Source organism: Balaenoptera physalus, assembly GCF_965194825.1.
Source record: "Balaenoptera physalus genome assembly, chromosome: 6".
Lineage (NCBI taxonomy): Eukaryota > Metazoa > Chordata > Mammalia > Artiodactyla > Balaenopteridae > Balaenoptera > Balaenoptera physalus.
In genome coordinates this window covers 59,332,187-59,354,459 of record NC_138885.1, presented here as the reverse complement: position 1 = coordinate 59,354,459, position 22,273 = coordinate 59,332,187, and the positions used below count along the sequence as shown (strand labels likewise).

At 35.1% G+C, this 22,273-nt stretch overlaps 1 protein-coding gene across 16 annotated transcripts in view; it reads left to right on the top strand.

The window, feature by feature from the left end:
• The first annotated feature begins 9,845 nt into the window (after positions 1–9,845).
• Positions 9,846–22,273, top strand: part of SCN3A (sodium voltage-gated channel alpha subunit 3) — a 118,572-nt gene continuing 106,144 nt past the window's right edge. For 13 of the 16 annotated variants that reach the window (XM_082464859.1, XM_082464848.1, XM_082464850.1 and 10 more), the window contains exon 1: positions 9,846–18,700. The gene's annotated coding sequence lies outside the window, so the exon portion shown is untranslated. The remainder of the gene's footprint in view (positions 18,701–22,273) is intronic. The other 3 variants (XM_082464856.1, XM_082464854.1, XM_082464855.1) reach the window with 3 other exon arrangements.

The window sequence follows — 22,273 nt, the reverse complement described above, 5'->3', positions numbered from 1 at the left end:
TGAGAGAAGCAGAGCGTATCTCCAATACCTGACCTTATCTGCTTCACATCTGTCCTTTCCCAGTGAAATCCCCTGGTAAATAATGGGCATTTACAAGCGTTTAAGAATATTTAGTCATCTGAATGGATGACACATTCTCACTTCTGACAATGTGAATAACAGTATGAAAGGTAATATTGAAAGGTTATAGTTAATACTTTGCACTTCAGTATAGGTTCCCACAAGTTATTACTATTGGTGAGGTGAAGTAAATTTGCTTACCCTCTAAAAATAGAGTAGGTTCTTGTTCTAACTCTGTTATTAGATGGCAAAGCTTTTCTCATTACTGGCTTTCTAAATGAAAGAGGTAAATGATATGCCAGTTTATACATAGTGACACAATACCATCCTATGCATAACAGATACTTATTGAATACCTACTCCCTGCCAGGCATTGTGTTAAGTAACAAAGAAAAGGATATAAAAAAGTAGAGTACTTGCTCTCAAGGAACTCATAGTCTGTTTAGGAGAGTGTTGAAGAGGATGATTGGAAACAAATAAGCCAAAATTTATAGTGTAGTATGAAAAATACTACCATATAATATGACATAATATAGTACAACCATATAATATAATCTGGGGAATGCAGAGGAGGGTATATAAGTCATTTATGGGGAGAGCAGAGCAGGATATCAAGTTCATTATCCTAACTGAGTCTTCAAGAATAATAGCAACTGGGCAGGTGTTGGAAGGAAAATGGGTATGAAAAAAGCAATAATGTAAAGTAATTTCAAGCTGAGGGAATAGCAATTAAAATGGCATAGTGGCCCAAGATACTTTTAGAAAATTGTAATTACATAGCTGTATAGCGACAACATGGAGGGTAATCTATATTTGGAAACCACCTGGAAATGGAGAATTTTTTACTGCATTATTCTTTTATAATAAAGATAAAAAATATTTTAATATTCCTGAACTGAAGCACACCTAAGTAATATTTTGACAGCTGTTATATCTGGAATATTTGAGTCCTTGATATAAAATCACATTGTCTACTGAGTAGACTTGAAACTGACAATAATCCTGTTTTTTAGACCAATTTTTACCACCATGTAATTTTTGTCTTTCTGTACCAATTTTTCTCAGCTAAAAGATGTGAAAAGTATCTACACTTCTCAACTTTTAGAGACATTATAAAGAAAAAAAGATGGACCAGATGAAAGTATTTCATTATTTTCTTTCAGAACAAAGAAATTATTCCTTTGTATAATTTACAACACCTTATATATCAAGCACTGGGCAAAAGTGAGTTTGTGTCAGTATGTATCAGCAGGAGATTCTGATCTAAAATGGACTACAGAGGTGTAAAGGGACAGAAAACAAAATGTAAATTAATTTACGTTTTGATAAAATAATAATAATTAATAAAAATAAATGCAAGCACAGTGGTAGGTAACTTTACTATTAGGGTGACTAAAGACAGAAGCATGGAAGCTGAGTATCAGCATGAATAAGGCCTTTTGGAAAAAGACATATTCCAGGATCTCTTTGAATAGCAGAAAGATCTATTCTAAACTCAACTTTAAAAGGGAACAACTGAGGAATAAATAAATATAAACAGTATGAAGGTACACATTTAGTGTATTTTTAATATTTTAAATGTATTTTTAAATTGCACTACTAATGCACACATATATAATTGTACAAAGTTCAAACAGAACAGAAATATACAGAGCAAATCCTGAAATATTCATACATTTACCCTTCATTCCCTTCTTCCCCTGAGACATGACAGCTGTCAAACACTTGATGTATCTTTTTTTTTTAATTTCAGTATATCACACATAAATGTCTGGCTCAATGAATTATTATGAAGTGAATTCTTGTGTTACTGCCACCAAGGTCAAAAAACAGGATCTACCAGCCTCCAGAATGGCCCCAGTCTCAACTCATCCTTGCCAAAGATTACGTTATCTCAAGAGGATTCACTATTCTTACTTCTAATATTAGTGTTCATTTTACCTGTTTTTAAATGTAATAATAAGAATCAAAATGTTTTGTTTATGTGTGTCTACCGTCTTTCTGCTCAATGTTATATTTGTGAAATTCATTAGGTTTCAGAGAGTTGCTGTGGTTCTTTCATTTTCATCTCTGTACAGTATTATAGATCAAGAACATACCGTAATTCTTTTATCCATTCTCCTATTGATGGCTCTTTGGATTCTTTCTTGTTGGAACTGTTTTCGCTCATGTTGCTACAGACATTCTTGTATACCTGCACACATGTCTATCAAGTATGTACCTAAGAGCAGAACTCATTAGTGCGCAGGGTATGCTTATGCTCAGCTTTAGCTGATGATGCCAAATAGGTTTTCAAAGTGGTTATACTAATTTACATTTTGGTGCTTGCTTTGGCAGCACATATACTAAAAATGGAACAATACAGAGAAGATTAGCATGGCCCCTGTGCAAGGATGACATGCAAATTTGTGAAGTGTTCCGTATTTTTACAAAATTATAGCCGAAAACTTCCTTAACCTGAGAAAAGAAACACTCAAGTCCAGGAAGCATAGAGTCCCATACAAGACAAACCCAAGGAGGAACATGTCAATACACATATTAATCAAACTGACAAAAATTAAAGACAAAGAAAACATATTAAAAGCAGCAAGGGAGCAAGAGGGAAGAGATATGGGGACATATGTATATGTATAACTGATTCACTTTGTTATAAAGCAGAAACGAACACACCATTGTAAAGCAATTATACTCCAATAAAGATGTTAAAAAAAATAAAAAATAAATAAAAGCAGCAAGGGAAAAGCAACAAATAACATACAAGGTAATGCCCATAAGGTTATCAGCTGATTTTTCAGCAGAAACTCTGCAGGCCAGAAGGGAGTGGCATGATATATTTCAAGTGATGAAAGGGAAAAACCTACAACCGAGAATACTCTACCCAACAAGGCTCGCATTCAGATTTGAAGGAGAAAATCAAAAGCTTTACAGACAAGAAAAAGCTAACAGACTTCAGCACCACCAAACCAGCTTTACAACAAATCCTAAAGGAATTTCTCTAGGTGGAAAAGAAAGGCCACAACTAGAATCACGAAAATTATGAATGGGAAAGCTCATCAGTAAAGGCAAACATAAAGTAAAGGTAGGAAATCATCCACACATAAATATGATATCAAAACCAGAATTCATGAGGAGAGTACAAATGTAGGATATTGGAAATGCATTAGAAATTAAGAGACCAGGAACTTAAAACAATCTTGTACATATATAGACTGCTATCTCAAAACCTCATGGGAAACACAAGCCAAAAATCTACAATAATTTACATTCTGATCAGCAGTATATGAGAGTTTACACTCATATACTGTGGATCATATACTGCTATAATACACTAGTATTAGCAGCCTCTTAAAATTTTAGCCATTCTGGTGGGTATAGAGTAGTACCAGCAGGACAAGAGTGTTCCTCTAAACACTGTTTTGAAAATAATGGTCTAGGAAACAGGAAAATGAGGCTTGTGTCTGTGAATTTTTTCATGAAGTTTATAGATATTATGAAAAAGCATTATTTGGCTATGATGCTTATGATATCAAATTAGAGCCAAGTAAAGTTATAGTTCCACCCACAGTGTTTCCAAAGATCTCGAGGAACTAGAGGCTGAAGGAACAGAGACCAACTCAAAGGTCCTAACTGGAGGTTACAGCTCTATTCTACTCTGAATTTTTGTGATTTATGTACAGTTAATATGCACAGATAATATGTTTACAAAGCATGGCCAGATACCATTGAGGTTCCAGAAGCCCTATATTTGTAGCTAGTATCTATTTCACCTAAACCTCAAGATCCACTTCCTGAAGACCTGAAGGTCATCTGTCATTCCATCTGCAGAAGGAAAGCCCAAAAACCACAATGAAGCTTAGAATTATAGAAAATGATATCACCCTTCTGGTCACTTTTCCTTTTTCTTTTTTGTATTTAAAATGATAAACCCTGCCCACATAAAAGAATTTCTTTAGAAACAAAAGGTAAAGGTTTCTTCGTGGATATTCATTTATTTTCTCTTTGCTATGAAGTATATTGCCACAATAATTATCCTTTCTTTTCCTCACTTTGTTCAAACCAGTCATTAAAATGTGGTCCAGATTGGTTCAACATTCAAAAATCAATTAATGCAAAATGTATTCCAATATATATTAGGTGCAGACAAATACTGTTTGATTCCACTTATATGGGGTACCCAGAATAGTCAAATTCATGGAGTCACAAAGTACATCGGTAGATGCCAGGGGCCGGGGGGTGGGGGGTGGGGGGGAGGGCGAATGGAGAGTTAATGTTTAAAGGGGACAGAGTTTCAGTTTAGGAAAGTGAAAAATTCGGGAGATGGATGATGGTGAGAGTTGCACAACAATGCGAATGCACTTAGTGCCGCTGAACTGTATGGTTAAATATGGTTAAAATAGTATGTTTTATATTATGTGACTTTTACCACAATAAAAAAGCATTTAAAAAAAAACGGTTAATGCAATCCATCACATCAACAGGCTAACAAAAAGGAATTAATCATCCCATTTATGTTGGATACTTAAATTAGGTTTCTTTTGTGGATGTTCCTTTGTTTCCATCTTACAACGTGGACTAATAGCATTTTCAGCCTCCACAAAAATGTTATCCTGGGATAGGATATTCTTACCCAACTAGGCAGATTCATGGATGTTTTCTGGATGTCATGTCTTCCTCTTCCTTGACCTTCCTTCCTTCCTTCCTCTCTTCCCTCCCTCTTTTTTTTTCTTTCTTGGCTGGAGTGTATGTTTAAATAACTTATTAAAAAAGGATATAGAGGGGTTAAAATTTCAGAGTTTACATAATCAGAAATACCTTTTTTTTGCTTCTCATACAAGATTTATTTGATTTTTCAGCTTGGCTGGGAATAAAACTATATCCCTACATGTTTTGATGGCCTCTCTTCCTTGCTTCTTACCAACAGTTATTGTTAATAAGTCTGATGGTGATCTGATTCTTGTTTGTTCTTTTTATCTTTGATGTTTTGAAATTTTATAATGCATCTCAATGTGTGTTCTTTTTCAAGTGAACATTTGGTGAGCCTTTTCATTTCTGGAAATTTGTCTTGTACTATATCTACTTGGTATTTTACTTTAGGGACTGATACTCTAACTTTTTTTTTTCTATCACATTTTTATATCTTTGTGTTTTGTTCAACTTTCTAAAAGATGTCTTTATTTTCTTCCAAACTGTTGAATGATTTTCCCCTGCTTTATCTATGATATATATAATTTATGAGAGCTCTTTATATATTTTATTATTCCCCCAAAGTATCCTACTCTCACTTCATAGATGCATCTAGGATATTAAATATAGTATTCACATATTTATCTTAGCTCCATGCATTGTCTTGACTTTTCAAATTTACTAGTTTTTATGTTTGGTCTAGGCCCAGGGAACCACCATTCCAAATAGTAAGGTAGGGGAGGAAGGTAATGAGAGGGAGATATCTAGGAAACTTTAAAAGAAAATTGCTAAATCAGGTTTGGATATTTGGAATAATAATTGTTACTCATTGACAGATCTAGTGGAGCAATTAAAAATATTAGCAATGGCTATGTGAATCAGATAAGACAAATATTTCCATGATAATGTATGAATTCTATCTGTTAAATTTAGTATAATTCATACTTATTATAATTACATAATTCTGTTAAATTTGTTATAATTCCATTTGTTTATTTGTTATAGAACTTAACTGCTTTTCTTTTTCTTCCCCCAATTTCATTCCATGATAATTTTCCCTCACTGTCCTAAGAATAGTTTATACTTTAAGGCACACACACACACACAGCCTAGAATCACCTAAAAAAATCAGTTCCTCAGAAAACACTACCAGGAACTCTCTTGAGCATATGGATACCCAAAAGTGGGCATCAGAATGAATATACTTCTAAGTATCATTACTAGTGGAGAAATTAGTATGGAGCGCTAAGGACTGGCAGAGTTAATGAGCATTTAGTGAAGGGATAATTTGGCTGGGACAAGAGAAAAAGGTAAAAGTTCCTAGAAAATAGAAATATCTTATGACAGAAAACTTACACAGCAAAACGGTAAATCGTCTTGAATTTTCACTGAATTTGTGAGTAGCAGTGGTCTAAATTAGTAGAAGTTCATTTCCTTTATGCTCCTCAAGCACTTGGTGCATATTTGTATCACAGCAGTTATCTTACTAGATTATAATTGCCTGTGTGGTTAAGATATGTGAAATACTAACTGACGTGCTTTTACTTCCTTCGATATTTCATTGTTTCACCTGTAAAATACAAGTAATAATACCCTCTATGGGTGAGGGTTAAATGAATATATGCAAAATGCATAAAACAACATCTGGCACATAGTACTAAATAAATTTTTTTTTTATTGTTGTTATTAAATTTCTTCACTATTACCAGAGGCTCTTCCTGCAGCCCTCCCCCAAAATTCTGGCCAGATATCAAGGCTATTATTCCCTAAGTGGAATTGTCATGGGAAACAGAAAAAAGAATCATCAGATTCTTGTGTTTCAAATTTAAAAGGTCTTAATCACCCATGTTTATGCTGTCTACAAGAGACCCACTTCAGACCTAGGGACACATACAGACTGAAAGTGAAGGGATGGAAAAAGATATTCCATGCAAATGGAACTCAAAAGAAAGCTGGAGTAGCAATTCTCATATCAGACAGAATAGACTTTAAAACAAAGACTATTACAAGAGACAAAGAAGGACACTACATAATGATTAAGGGATCAATCCAAGAAGAAGATATAACAATTGTAAATATTTATACACCCAACAAAGGAGCACCTCAGTACCTAAGGCAACTACTAACAGCCATAAAAGGGGAAATCAACAGTAACACAATCATAGTAGGGGATTTTAACACCCCACTTTCAACAATGGACAGATCATCCAAAATGAAAATAAATAAGGAAACAAAAGCTTTAAATGATACATTAAACAAGATGGACTTGGGCTTCCCTGGTGGCGCAGTGGTTGAGAATCTGCCTGCCAATGCAGGGGACACGGGTTCGAGCCCTGGTCTGGGAAGATCCCACGTGCCGCGGAGCAGCTGGGCTCGTGAGCCACAATTACTGAGTCTGCACGTCTGGAGCCTGTGCTCCGCAACAAGAGAGGCCGTGATATTGAGAGGCCCGCGCACCGTGATGAAGAATGGCCCCCACTTGCCACAACTAGAGAAAGCCCTCGCACAGAAATGAAGACCCAACACAGCCATAAATAAATAAATAAACAAATACTTTAAAAAAAAAAAACACTAAGTTTGTGCTTTAAAAAAAAAAAACAAACAAGATGGACTTAATTGATATTTATAGGACATTCCATACAAAAACAATAGAATACACTTTCTCCTCAAGTGCTCACGGAACATTCTCCAGGATAGAGCATATCTTGGGTCACAAATCAAGCCTTGGTAAATTTCAGAAATTTGAAATCGTATCAAGTATCTTTTCCTACCGCAACGCTATGAGACTAGATATCAATTACAGGAAAAAATCTGTAAAAAATACAAACACATGGAGGCTAAACAATACACTATTTAATAACGAAGAGATCACTGAAGAAATCAAAGAGGAAATCAAAAAAGACCTAGAAACAAATGACAATGAAAACACGATGACCCAAAACCTATGGGATGCAGCAAAAGCACTTCTAAGAGGGAAGTTTATAGCAATACAATCCTACCTTAAGAAGAAACATCGCAAATAAACAACCTAACCTTACACCTAAAGCAATTACAGAAAGAAGAACAAAAAAACCCCAAAGTTAGCAGAAGGAAAGAAATCATAAAGATCAGATCAGAAATAAATGAAAAAGAAATGAAGGAAACAATAGCAAAGATCAATAAAACTAAAAGCTGGTTCTTTGAGAAGATAAACAAAATTGATAAACCATTAGCCAGACTCATCAAGAAAAAAAGGGAGAAGACTCAAATCAATAGAATTAGAAATGAAAAAGGAGAAGTAACAACTGACACTGCAGAAATACAATGGATCATGAGAGATTACTACAAGCAACTATATGCCAATAAAATGGACAACCTGGAAGAAATGGAAAAATTCTGAGAAATGCACAACCTTCTGAGACTGAACCAGGAAGAAATAGAAAATATGAACAGACCAATCACAAGCACTGAAATTGAAACTGTGATTAAAAATCTTCCAACAAAAGCCCAGGACCAGATGGCTTCACAGGCGAATTCTATCAAACATTTAGAGAAGAGCTCACACCTATCCTTCTCAAACTCTTCCAAAATATAGCAGAGGAAGGAACACTCCCAAACTCATTCTACGAGGCCACCATCACCCTGATACCAAAACCAGACAAAGATGTCACAAAGAAAGAAAACTACACGCCAATATCACTGATGAACATAGATGCAAAAATCCTCAACAAAATACTAGCAAACAGAATCCAACAGCACATTAAAAGGATCATACACCATGATCAAGTGGGGTTTACCCCAGGAATGAAAGGATTCTTCAATATACACAAATCAATTAAGGTGATACACCATGTTAACAAACTGAAGGCGAAAAACCATATGATCATCTCAATAGATGCAGAGAAAGCTTTCGACAAAATTCAACACCCATTTATGATAAAAACCCTCCAGAAAGTAGGCATAGAGGGAACTTACCTCAACATAATAAAGGTCATATATGACAAACCCACATCCAACATTGGCCTCAATGGTTAAAAGCTGAAACCATTTCCACTAAGATCAGGAACAAGACAAGGTTGCCCACTCTCACCATTATGCAACATAGTTTTGGAAGTTTTAGCCACAGCAATCAGAGAAGAAAAACAAATAAAAGTAATCCAAATCGGAAAAGAAGAAGTAAAGCTGTCACTGTTTGCAGATGACATGATACTATACATAGAGAATCCTAAAGATGCTACCAGAAAACTACTAGAGCTAATCAATGAATGTGGTAGAGTAGCAGGATACAAAATTAATGCACAGAAATCTCTTGCATTCCTATACACTAATGATGAAAAACCTGAAAGAGAAATTAAGGAAACACTCCCCTTCACCATGCAACAAAAAGAATAAAATACCTAGGAATAAACCTACCTAAGGAGACAAAAGACCTGCATGCAGAAAACTATAAGACACTGATGAAGGAAATTAAAGATGATACAAACAGATGGAGAGATATACCATGTTCTTGGATTGGAAGAATCAACATTGTGAAAATGACTATACTACCCAAAGCAATATACAGATTCAATGCCGTCCCTATCAAACTACCACTGGCATTTTTCCCAGAACTAGAACAAAAAAATTGCACAATTTGTATGGCAACAAAAAAGACCCCAAATAGCCAAAGCAATCTTGAGGAAGGGAAACGGAGCTGGAGGAATCAGGCTCCCTGACTTTGGACTATACTACAAAGCTACAGTAATCAAGACAGTATGGTACTGGCAGAAAAACAGAAATATAGATCAATGGAACAGAACAGAAAGCCCAGAGATAAACCCATGCACATATGGTCACCTTATCTTTGATAAAGGAGGCAAGGATATACAGTGGAGAAAAGACAGCCTCTTCAATAAGTGGTGCTGGGAAAACTGGACAGCTACATGTCAAAGAATGAAATTAGAACACTCCCTAACACCATGCACAAAAATAAACTCAAAATGAATTAAAGACCTAAATGTAAGACCAGACACTATAAAACTCTGAGAGGAAAACATAGGCAGAACACTCTATGATATAAATCACAGCAAGATCCTTTTTGACCCACCTCCTACAAAAAGGGAAATAAAAACAAGAATAAACAAATGGGACCTAATGAAACTTCAAAGCTTTTGCACAGCAAAGGAAACCATAAACAAGATGAAAAGACAACCCTCAGAATGGGAGAAAATATTTGCAAATGAAGCAACTGACAAAGGATTAATCTCCAAAATTTACAAGCAGCTCATGCAGCTCAATATCAAAAAAACAAAAAACCCAATCCAAAAATGGGCAGATTACCTAAATAGACATTTCTCCAATGAAGATATACAGATTGCCAACAAACACATGAAAGAATGCTCAACATCATTAATCATTAGAGAAATGCAAATCAAAACTACGAGATATCATCTCACACCGGTCAGAATGGCCATCATCAAAAAATCTACAAACAACAAATGCTGGAGAGAGGGTGGAGAAAGGGGAACCCTCTTGCACTGTTGGTGTGAATGTAAATTTATAGAGCCACTATGGAGAACCGTATGGAGGTCCCTTAAAAAACTAAAACTAGAACTACCGTATGACCCAGCAATCCCACTACTGGGCATATACCCTGAGAGAACCATAATTCAAACAGAGTCATGTACCACAATGTTCACTGAAGCTCTATTTACAATAGCCAGGACATGGAAGCAACCTAAGTGTCCATCGACAGATGAATGGATAAAGAAGATGTGGCACATATATACAATGGAATATTACTCAACCATAAAAAGAAATGAAATTGAGTTATTTGTAGTGAGGTGGATGGATCTAGAGACTGTCATACAGAGTGAAGTAAGTCAGAAAGAGAAAAACAAATACCGTATGCTAACACATATATATGGAATCTAAAAAACAAAAAAAAATGGTCATGAAGAACCTAGGGGCAAGACGTGAATAAAGAGGCCGACCTACTAGAGAATGGACTGAGGATACAGGGAGGGGGAAGGGTAAGCTGGGACAAAGTGAGAGAGTGGCACGGACATATATACACTACCAAATGTAAAATAGCTAGCTAGCGGGAAGCAGCCGCATAGCACAGGGAGATCAGCTCAGTGCTTTGTGACCACCTAGAGGGGTGGGAGGGAGGGAGACGCAAGCGGGAAGAGATATGGGGACATATGTATATGTATAACTGATTCAGTTTGTTATAAAGCAGAAACTAACACACCATTGTAAAGCAATTATACTCCAATAAAGATGTTTAAAAAAATAAATAAAAAAAAAATAAAAGGTCTTAATCTAAGTGTTATGAGTTCAATTGTTTCCACACACATTCTGAAAAGAAATATGTTGAAATCCTAATCTCCAGTGACTCAAAATATGCCCTTATTTGGAAATAAGGTCTTTATATAGGTGAGCAAGTTAAAATGAAGTCATTAGGGTCAACCCTAATCCAAAATGACTTGTGTCATTATAAAAAGGAGAAATTTGGACACAGAGACAGGTGTGCACAGAGGGAAGACAATGTGATGAGACGCAGGGAGAACACTACGGAAAGACCTGAGACAGAGATTGGAGTTATACTGTCACAAGGAATGTCTGGGCTACCAGAAGCTTGAAAGACACAAGGGAGGATCCCTACAGTTTTCAGAAGGAGCATGACCCTGCTGACACCTCAGTTTAGGAGTTCTAACCTCCAGAACTGTGAGACAATAAATTTCTGTTGGTCTGAGCTACCCAGTGTGATACTTACAGCAGCCCAAGCAAACTAACACATTATGTATAAGACAGGAAAGATTTCAGAGGAAAACTTGTGGATCCAGTTTACTACTGGCACAAAAGGAAGAGAGCCAAGCTAAGCTCTTTGGGCGCTGGAACGGAAGCTTGTGAAGAAGCAATGGAACCCAACCCAACTGGGGTCTCTAATAAGGAGCCCCTACATAGCTTGCCTGCTCAGTAGTAGCTAAAAAGGCAGAAAGATAAGAAGTTGAAATATTCTAATGTAGCAGGGATTGTGCCTCATTTGTCTGAAGCCCACAGAACACATTACGCTCCATGGGATGGAAACAGTGGAACAGAGATGGCCGTGTGGGGTGCCTGGGACATGGGACTTTTGTCAGCCAGTTACAGCCCAGAGTGACTCTGGGAAGTCGCTACTTGCTTGTTTTCCCTCTTCCCCTAAGCACAGGAACAAAAGTTACCTGAGAGAAAGAGCTGACAAAACCTGAGGTAACTAATGGTCATGAAGAGGGGATGTTGCCATGCAAAACTGAATTGATGGTGTTTCTGGGGCCAAACAGGAACGAAGGCACATTGGTAGATGTCTGTGTGGAGGGGTGATGATTCCCAGGGATCAGACAGGATTCCACACCTCCCTGGATGCCCACATAGAAAAGTGGGAGGCTGGGGATCAAACTCTGCTTTTCTCCATATGTATTCCTGGACTGAGATCAGTCCCCGTGAGAAGAGTGTAAACCTGAAATCACTGCAGAAAGCCTCAAGTGACTCAGTCCGCCTGGAATTGACAGCATTTATTTTTCTGCCATTAGGCAAAATGGGGGCTAGAATTTAAAAGCTAAGTAAATAACACTCCTTGAGCACATGGCATAAAAATACGGTATCCGCTATATTCTCTCTTCATTATACATCAGTTCCTTGATGACAGGCACTGTGTGTTTTTATCTTTGTCTTTTCAAAGCTAATATAGTGCCTGACATATACTAAGGTGCTCCATCAATATGAACATATTTAATTAATTAATAATAAACTAATAAAATTATAGTTGTTTTCTCTAAAGTAAATTGAATAGTTAAATGAAATGAATAGCACTTATAGTTAAGAAATCTCTTTTAATAAACTGATAAAATCATTTTCATTTTGCTTATGTATTGTGTGCTTCAATATCCTTATAAGCCATGTTTTCTTAAGTATTTTAACTACATAGATATAATAGTATATAACCTTTGATTGAATTATCTTATGTAAGATGAATTTCACCTGTTCCTTGTGTCATATACAGACCAAATAATCCATAAATCTAAATTACATAGGCCTCACTTAAGTTTAAAATACTTTCCCAGATATTATTTCTCGTAAATGTTTTACCAAAAAGCAATACAAAATGACTATCAGTTTTACACTGTTCTTTAAGGAGTCAGATTACTCACTCAGAAAAAGAATTCATCCTGTGCAAAGATAAAGTTTTCAGAAGGCTAGAGCAGGCCACAAGAGAGATTTTACAAAACTCTACATGTAAGGTGTAAGGTAATCTAAAAACCTAATTTTCAAACAGAAATTTGGAGAGTTTTTAATTGTAGTCATTTATGGTTGAATCAACTTTGTAAACTTATAAAATTTAGAAAAATATACAATATTAGAAAATGTGCATACTCAAGTAATTTAGTATGCAAAAGGATATTTTTGTACATACTCATATGCTGGGGATAGGTTACATTTTACCTTATGATAAAGAATAATGGGGATGTTTTTCCTTTCGTTCAATTTTATGTGTCTGCCAGTAGATGGCGGTACCATGTTGAGCGCTGTCGGCTTTTTTTTTTTTTTTTTTTTTTTTCTCCTCAAAGCTGTTTTCTGATATATGTTGGGTACCACAGAGTGAATCTCAGAACAGGAAGCGGAGGCATAAGCAGAGAGGATTCTGGAAAGGTCTCTTTGTTTTCTTGTCCACAGAGAAAGCAAAGAAAAAAAAATTGTAGTTAATATGTAAACCTCTGTGGCCAAAAATCTGAACAACTGCAGGAGGCTCATTATACTCTAACCATCTTGGATGCGGGCTTTGTTATGCTGTGATCCATAAGGCTCTGTTTTATCAGGTAAGCTGGCAAAACATTTAATTATCTGAACCATAGAATCTAGCCACCAGATCATTTTTCTTATTTTAAAATTATCTTCATGCTTCTATTTTTAACCTAATGTTGTTTTAATGTAAATTACAGGAACCAAAGGCATCATCTGATGTGTAGACTGCTTACTACTCCTTTATCTCAAAGGAAATAGAGCCTCTGTCTAGAAATGGTGACTTATTGTACAGACTAGGCACTACTGAGCTTGTATTTTTGAAACATGTAGATGCTTATGATTCATTGTAGTCAGAGAAAATATTTTTTTATTACACAGAGCTAGCCTACTTGATATTGTGGTTGTACCTTATCTATTTAAATGTCCAGTATGCCAAGTATTTTTTAAACATAAATGTATAGTGAAATTGGAACTGTCATTCTCGTGCTTTGGTCTTTTTTTTTAAACAGCTTTAGAGAGGCCATGCATATAGGAAGTGATAACAATATAGAGGTATATAGCTGTTTGAAAAACATTATCATTTGTCTCTAAAATAACCTATTCTCACCAATACCAATCATTAAAATGAGATTTAACCTTCTAGTAATAAAATGATCCCTATATGCTCCAGTATGTGTTGTTTCTTTATTTTAATATATACATTTTATATTAAATATTTACCATTCTATTTATTGATGTAAAGGGTATTGTACCTTCTATGAGTTGTCTCATAAGCTTCACATATTTCTGTATTTTTTTCTGTGTGTATTTAATACCTGGTTATTATTATTATCACTAATTATCAGGGAGAGCCACTTGGACAAAAAACAATTATTTACTTTATCTATAATCTGTATTTTCTGTAGTTTTCTTTAAAATATTTTATAGAATAATCATAAATGTTTTATTCAATTAGCAATCACATAGTTAGAACAGGAAATTATTGGCAGAAAATCTATAGGTATTAATTTAGAGAAGAGTTTTAAAAATCATCAAGCTTTTTAAAAAATACAACAGGTGGTGTAATGTAGCATATGGGGACAAAGATAAAGGCATACGTGCTTATAGGAATTTGCATGAAAACATTTCATCACAATCAGTCCAAGTAGTGAGTGCCCTGTGTGGAATAAAGACCTCTGATTTCAACCTGGGTTTCTAGTCAGTACTGGTCAAATCAGCCTAAAAACAGAACTTGAGGCCTCAGCTTTAAAAGCAACTGTAATCTCTAACGATATGGAAAAATATTGATTTCTCACCTAAGATTTTACCATGGGTAGCAATAATACTCCCCCTAAAAATGTTACAAAATAGCAGTTGCCTCAGAGAAAAGTCCTAGGTTTTATGTATTTCAGGAGATCTCCTACCATAGGATATAGAGAAAACTGTTTCTTTGAAAAGGGTTCCCAGAAATGGATGCTAATTGGCATGAGCATATTGTACACTCCATGTTTCTTTGCAGGTGACTGAATATAACTTTGTTCTGTGTAAACACCAGAGCTGGTCTTTCTGAACTGGTTACATTTATGAATGGATGCTTATATTTTGGCCCTGATTATTAGCAATATTTGTATCGGTATAGTTGCAAGAACCTCTTAATTTTTGTCTGTATATGTAGTCACAATGTGAAGAACAAATGTATACAGAGTTCTTCACTAAATGTGCTCTTTGAAAATTTCTAGAAATCAAACCTGTTTTGATTAAATGACATATCAAATAAGTTTGGTATCTTATTCTTTTAAAGAACTAATAGTGACTTCATTTGTAAGGTCAAGAATAATAACTATAGTTTATTTGTGTGATAGAGAAAAATAGGTTGGACACTGAGCTGGAAGTCTTGATTTCTGATGCAAGTTCTGCTACTAATAAGCTTTGTCACCTCAGAAGAGATACCTGTAAAAGATGGGAATTGGAATCAAGTATATATAAGGACACTTTTCATTCTTAAAATTATATGATTCTAATTTATCTGGATTTTCACCAATTTATTTCTCCGCTTAATTGTAATCTGATGCGTCTTTGACTTTTACTGAGTTGTTTGTTACCATTAATGGTGTGCTAAACATGATAGAGAAATAGAGAGGTTCTAAAGGTCCTTGGCCAGCTTCTCTGTGGTGGAAACAACCAGAAAGCAACATGGAGAAGTGGTTAAGAGAAAGGGCTGGCAGAATAAATCCTAGCTCCACTATTATCTGACAAAGATTGAAACTTTCTGAGCCTCTATTATATCACCTATAAAATAGGAATGATGATGCCTATGTTGCAGGATTGTGTAAATAAATATTGTCTGTCCAGTGTTTATTATATATCCTGGGACATGATTAAATGCCCACCCTCCCCTCTTCCCCTGTTCCCCAACCCCTGACAAAAGGAACAGATATCATTTTAATACTGGTGATGGTAATATATCTTCCACCACAACAGGAAGAATAGAGTGAAACTGCCAAGAAATTCTGTAGTTGAAAAGGGAATAATTCTCATCCTGGAAGCATGCCCTTGCTGAAACAACAACAACAAAAAATGTGTTCCCTATAATAATATCAATTAGTGTTAACATCTGGCCATTTCCTGGATTGTTTATAGAACTCTCATAATACCTTCTAGAAGACTACTCTTTTGCCCAATGATATATTATCATGGACCCCACTTCAAAGGCTTGCTTCTTTTTAACAAAAATAGGGGCAAAAGACTTTATTTCACTTGTACCTTAATAGATACACCTATTAGACAAAAGGCTTTGTGAAGATTCACAGAGAAAATCTAGATTTCACCAAGAACCACATTTATATGCCAAATAATTTCTACTATGACCATCAAATTACAGAACCTGAATCCCAGAAATGATTGTATGTGTTGGCTATGCGATCAACTCACAAACTGTCTACTGTTTAAGTCATATTGATGGTCCAATGAAAGGTGGAAAGTCAAATTGTGCCTGATGAAATTGTTGACATACGGCAAAATCCCTGCTTCCCTCCAAAGGGTTTCTCTACATACAGCTTCGTGCTCTTGACAGCTGTGTGCTACTGGGATCTTGGGAAGCTAGAGCTGGGATGTCCTTTCAGCACCCCAGGCCTCCTAAGCCTTCCCTTCAACCACCCTGGGCCTCTTTAAACTGACTCAAATAACTGTGCTGTCAGTTTCATCTTCATGGCAGCCAAGATGACTTAATGGGCTCATGATTAGACAGATCTGAGACGGCCTTGAGTTTGAGAGTCTTAAAGACATGAGCGGAAGTTTTCTCAATTAGACAATGCTCTGCTTGGAATTTGTAACTAGTCCATCTCCCTGACTCTGGCTCACTCCCAGCTCTTCTGATTCCTTATTTTTAGGGGTTAAATGAAAGCACCCATGAGCGTAAGCATATAAAAACAAATACTTTTTTTCACCAAGGAATGAACATGTGACTAGATAGTGAAATTTCTTTGCATGGGTGGCTGTGCAGATTACTTTTTTCTCATCATCATTCATGTATAGGAACACCGTGAACTCACTGAAGGCTGGGAATTAATGTTTAATTTGTCATCTAAAAATATTCATTCCACCTTAATATTAATGGTTATCTTACCAGTTTTCCAAAACTATGAGGATGAATTTACCCACCTACTCCTGAAATATAATTTAAGATATTAACAGTACACTTCTGTACTGGGGATCTGTTTTTAAATTTTTATTAACTTCAATCCTAAATTCTCTTTACTTCCACTTAAATTTTACCCATAAACACTTTTAATGGCAATTCAGCGTAGAACCTAGTATCCAAACGACTAGTTCTTGAGGTAGATTGTTCTTTGAGGTAGTTATAAAATTTGGGAAGGATAAAAGCCAATTTTATTGTCCCTTGGGTTGCAAGCTCACATATTTATCTTTGATTAGGAAGCTGCCTTTTCAGTTCAGCTTTACCTGATAATATTTTTCACACTGGGGTGAAGTTAACACATTCTTTGGATGCATTTTAATGGGATATAACAAGCATAGATTTAAGAGCAGAATAATGTTAATTTTCTGTTAATTTTACTTGAAAAGAAGTTAATGAAGAAAATCTTGCTCTCTTGCTAAGCAAAGATTTGCTTTGCTCTGTGAAATGCCTGATGCGCATCAGCTCTTTGGATATCTGAAATTTGAATCTACATTCAGACATATGATTAGCCACAATAGAAGAGTTCTTTAAAATTTATATGCATACCTACTCAACTGGATAACAGAAGTTTTAATACGTATTTACTGAGTGATTCTTAATAATACTACACCTCTTTTTTCCAGGGTTTGAAATGATAAAGGACCTTATAGAGAGAATATTAAAGAAATTTCTGCCCAAGATATATGAATAGAGAACAGCTGCAAACTAACTTATAAGCATGCTTACAAATTAAATATACATATTAAACACAAATACAGTGCATATAACATATGCTAGGTGGTTGTATTAGGGAATTCTCAGGGGTTGTTTTAGTTCAGAGAAACCTTTTAAAAGTCTGGAGTTATTTCTGTAATAACTGAATTAGGTTTTCATCCTTTTGGAGACTGCATATAGGGAGCCCTGCATGTGATTAAGCTCTGAGGTGGAGGAAAGTGAAAGAAATGATGGTCCTTAAATTTTTAAACAGTGGTTTAATATTGTTTTATTCAATGGGTGATTTCAAAGATGGGAAGTCACTCTTTAAATAACTTTGGCCATTTTCTGCCAAGAAGCTAACTTTGGGGAATTTTAATCTCCTAATATTCAGAAGATACTTTATTCTTACTTGGGTTGTACAGAACATTTTGTCCTTTTCTTTTTCCAAGAGCTTGAACTGGAATAATTCATTAAATCCCAGTTCTTGCTGTTAAGTGACATTGTGCTTCTGAACCAGAACCCCAAATATTCTTGCACAGAGCTTATTAATAGGACACGTTTTATGGGCTCAAGCCTCTATTTGAGAACTGATGATCTGTTTGTTAGCTTCTCTTCGTCCTTGATGTTTTTGCTTGTGACATTTATTTTTCTCTTTATAGGTTACTTTTGCTGTACCCAAACAAAGTATTCTGATGAGATCAGGAGCATTCAGGGTGGTATGGCTGTAGACTAAACAAAGTATTCTAAGCAATTTCTTTTCATGGAACTTATATCATGGTTGGACATAACCTTAAGAATAAATTCTCCAAGAAATAAGCCCAAATTCCTACATGCGCAAAGCAGGTAAGAAAAATGAGTAAAGCTAGTCAGGCTGGGACTAAGGAACTCCATAGCCCATGTGCTTTCTAAAGAGGGGCTAGGAGACTGTTGAATCAAATGATTTTTCCAATGAAGCTTAAAATCTAGATTTTTATGAGAAACCTCCCTCTTGTTAAATGTTGTCATCTATTTCAAATTATTTACAATACTGGATAGATTCAACAAAGCATACCTACAGGCAGGATATGGCCAAGTATTTTTTCCTTTTGCCAATCCAACCAGAAGTTTTACCAATGAAGGAAAATAAACTTCGTGGAGAGGAAATGGCTTGACTGTATTTGGAGGAACTGCTACACTGGCGCTCAGATTTCTTGTCTGCTCCTCCAGGCTCAACCAACTGCCCACCATTTTTCTATCTCTTTCATTTCAAATCCTTGAATGTTCTACATATTCCCTCCCATATTTCTGTTTAAACTGCTGCTAATTACATCACTGAACTTTGTCTTCATAGATCTTTTTTCTCCCCTTTTTTGTTGCTATTAATGCTCCCCTTGCTGTGGATATCTTGTTACTGATATGCTATTTGATGAGGTATGTGATATTCCCATTTCTGCACTGTTCTGAAATGATTGAAATTTGTAGGGCAAATATGTCCTTTAGCTATGAAAAGATAAAAATATTATTAATAGGATAGTTATATGTCCTTGAGTCCACATGGTCTCAAAGTTTTAAAATATCTTATTAAACTTTCTTTAATCATAGCCAATACTGATTACAGTTCAAGTAAATCCATTCTTAATATTATTTTTCAACAATTTTATTGGGCTCTATTATCAATCTTTATATACCTATAGCAAAAATTAAAGTATATTATTATATTAGCATTGGAAGAACAGACAAAAGTATTATTCACAAATATATTGCATTCTCTTTCATTGATATGAAACTTGGTAGTATTAGATAAGAATAAAAATCAAATACATGTGCCTAGAATGAGAACTTCTTGGCCGTTATGGAAAATCAGAAAGAAAAAGCAAAATGAAAAAATGAAAGAAATCAGATTTTTTAAACTTCCTAATAAAAATGACAGGAGAAAAAAAAAACAGTTGAAGGGGAATAGATATGCAAACATCTGAGAGAAAACGGAAAGAGGTAAAACATGATGAGCTTATTCAGAGTGGCCCACAGCTCTGGCTGCACATTGGAATCACCTGGGAAGCTTAAAAAAAGAGCAAAGCTGGCTCCACCTTAGGCCAATTCAATTAGATGCTCTGGGGCTAAGCCTGGGTATCCATGTTTGTTTAAAAGCTCTGCAAGCATAGTTCAAATAATGCAGCCAAGTTTGAAAAGCAATTGACTAAAGGAAGACAGAGAAAAATAAGAGAAGCTAATGAAAGCTTGGCCAGAGAAGTGAAAGACAACTGAGAAATGACTTTCAGAATAATTTCAAAATTCTAACAAGTGGGCGTGTGTTAAGTAAAAAGACTATGCAAATACTTAAAATTGCAAAAAATACATTCGTGTCCATTTCTCCCTTGGTTGAAAAGGGTGGTATTTATTCTATATGTTTAAGCAGTTTTATATTTCAAATTGTTAATTTCCTACCCTTACCTCTACTTGAAAGTTGACCCAGCTGCTGGTTATGGTATATTTTGCAAACTAACAATATAAACAATTGTGCACACTCAGAAATAAGCATCCATTAACTTCAATTTATACAACCAGAGATTTGCCCTCTTTTTATTTTGTACCTTATAAATTGCTCCTTTGAAAATTGTCTTAAAATCAAATAAGAGTGTCCATTGAAAGATACTCTTTGAATGTCCAGGTCATTCAGCTGGAAACAAAACATTGATTTGTAATTATTGAAACTTCAATTGTGGCAGACTTAGAGGAAAAGCAGATATGTAAACCAACAAATTTTTTAAAGCCAAAATTCACTTAAAAATGTATTTTCAGAAAGTGGCATTTCTGAGGGAGAAATGAATTAACCTAATAGCTAAGTGGAATTAATAATGAATTGAGTTTCCAAAAAGGAATTCCATTACTAAGATGAGTCTGCCTTTTCAACTCTTTAAGGAGACATTTGCTGGGTTAACACCACAGTTGCTTTTCCATGTTGATTTCCCATAGTCCTTTCTGCGACTAGGGAGAGACTGTGGTAGCCCCTACTAAAACAATCCTCTACATCCTTCAGAGCAGATTATATCCTAAAGTCTTTCCTCTGGAGAAACGTCCTTTAATATTACTACCGAACTATGATTTCTTCATGACCTCTACCATTCTGTCAACCAGGTCACCACAATTATCACTATGTATGAAAGATCTGTTAAATCTCAGGATGAGAATATACATATTTTGAATCAGGAGGCTGGTGATTGCACGGTGAACAGAAGGAATACTATATTATGTTTGAGGCTAAGTTTATGATGGATGTCTATGAAATGGTGTTTGGGTTCTCAAACTGGGATTGGATCACTGACTTTCAAAAAAATTACATCCTAGCTTTATACACAAAGTACTTTGGTAGTCTACAATGAAAATATAAGTAACAAACCAGTAAAATACTAATAAGAATGAAAGCCTGAACCAAAAAGAATGTTTTTTGATGAAGGATCACCTTAATTTAGTCAGTGTAGAGAGCAAAAAATTTACTGTTGATTAAAGCATTCCCTCCACCAACACAGTGAAAACTGTGAGAACTAACTTGATTCTTTGGGGAAAAGAATTCCAACTTGTTATTCAAAAGCATTAAGTATATTTTGCAAAGGGAAAAGGTAATGCTTAGGCGTAAATGAAAAGTGGCGGAGCACATCCAAATCATGATGCAGATATCTATGCAAATTAGCACAAGAGTTAAAATACACCACGGAAACCACAATAGCGAGCTCTCTCATACATTTGTTAGATTTGTTTACTCTGTCCCAAAATTATCCTGAGTCTTTGTAAGACACATTTCTTTTAAATATCCATTAAGTGTACTATAATGGTGCTACTTTTCAAATAACACTCTGTGAGACCAATTTAACCATAAAATAATACTCATTTTTTCCAACAATCCATATCCCTCAGGAAAGCTAAATTTGGGGAATTTTATGCATGACAAAATATTTCCTATTTATTCTCTTAATTTCTTCCTGAACAAAAATTTGAAAACTAAATATCTAAGACATAAAAAGGCACACTTGATTTGGAAACTCTTTGAACTTTTTTTTCTCCAACATTTGATAGATATTTTATTCTTTCTATGATTTTTTAAAATTAAAGTATAGTTGATTTACAGTGTTGTGTTAGTTTCTGGTGTAGAGCAAAGTAACTCATTTATATATATATATGTATGAATATATACATATATTTTTTTCATATTCTTTTCCATTATAGATTATTACAAGATATTGAATATAGTTCCCTGTGCTATACAGTAGGACTTTGTTAGTTTATCTATTTTTTGTGTTTGCAAACTCCTAAATTTATCCCTCCCTCCCCTTTCCCCTTTGGTAACTATAAGTTTGCTTTCTATGTCTGTGAACTTTCTAATCAAGTTTTTGGTAAACCTAGAAATGCCCTACAAAAATAAAGTCTATTAAATTTTTTTAA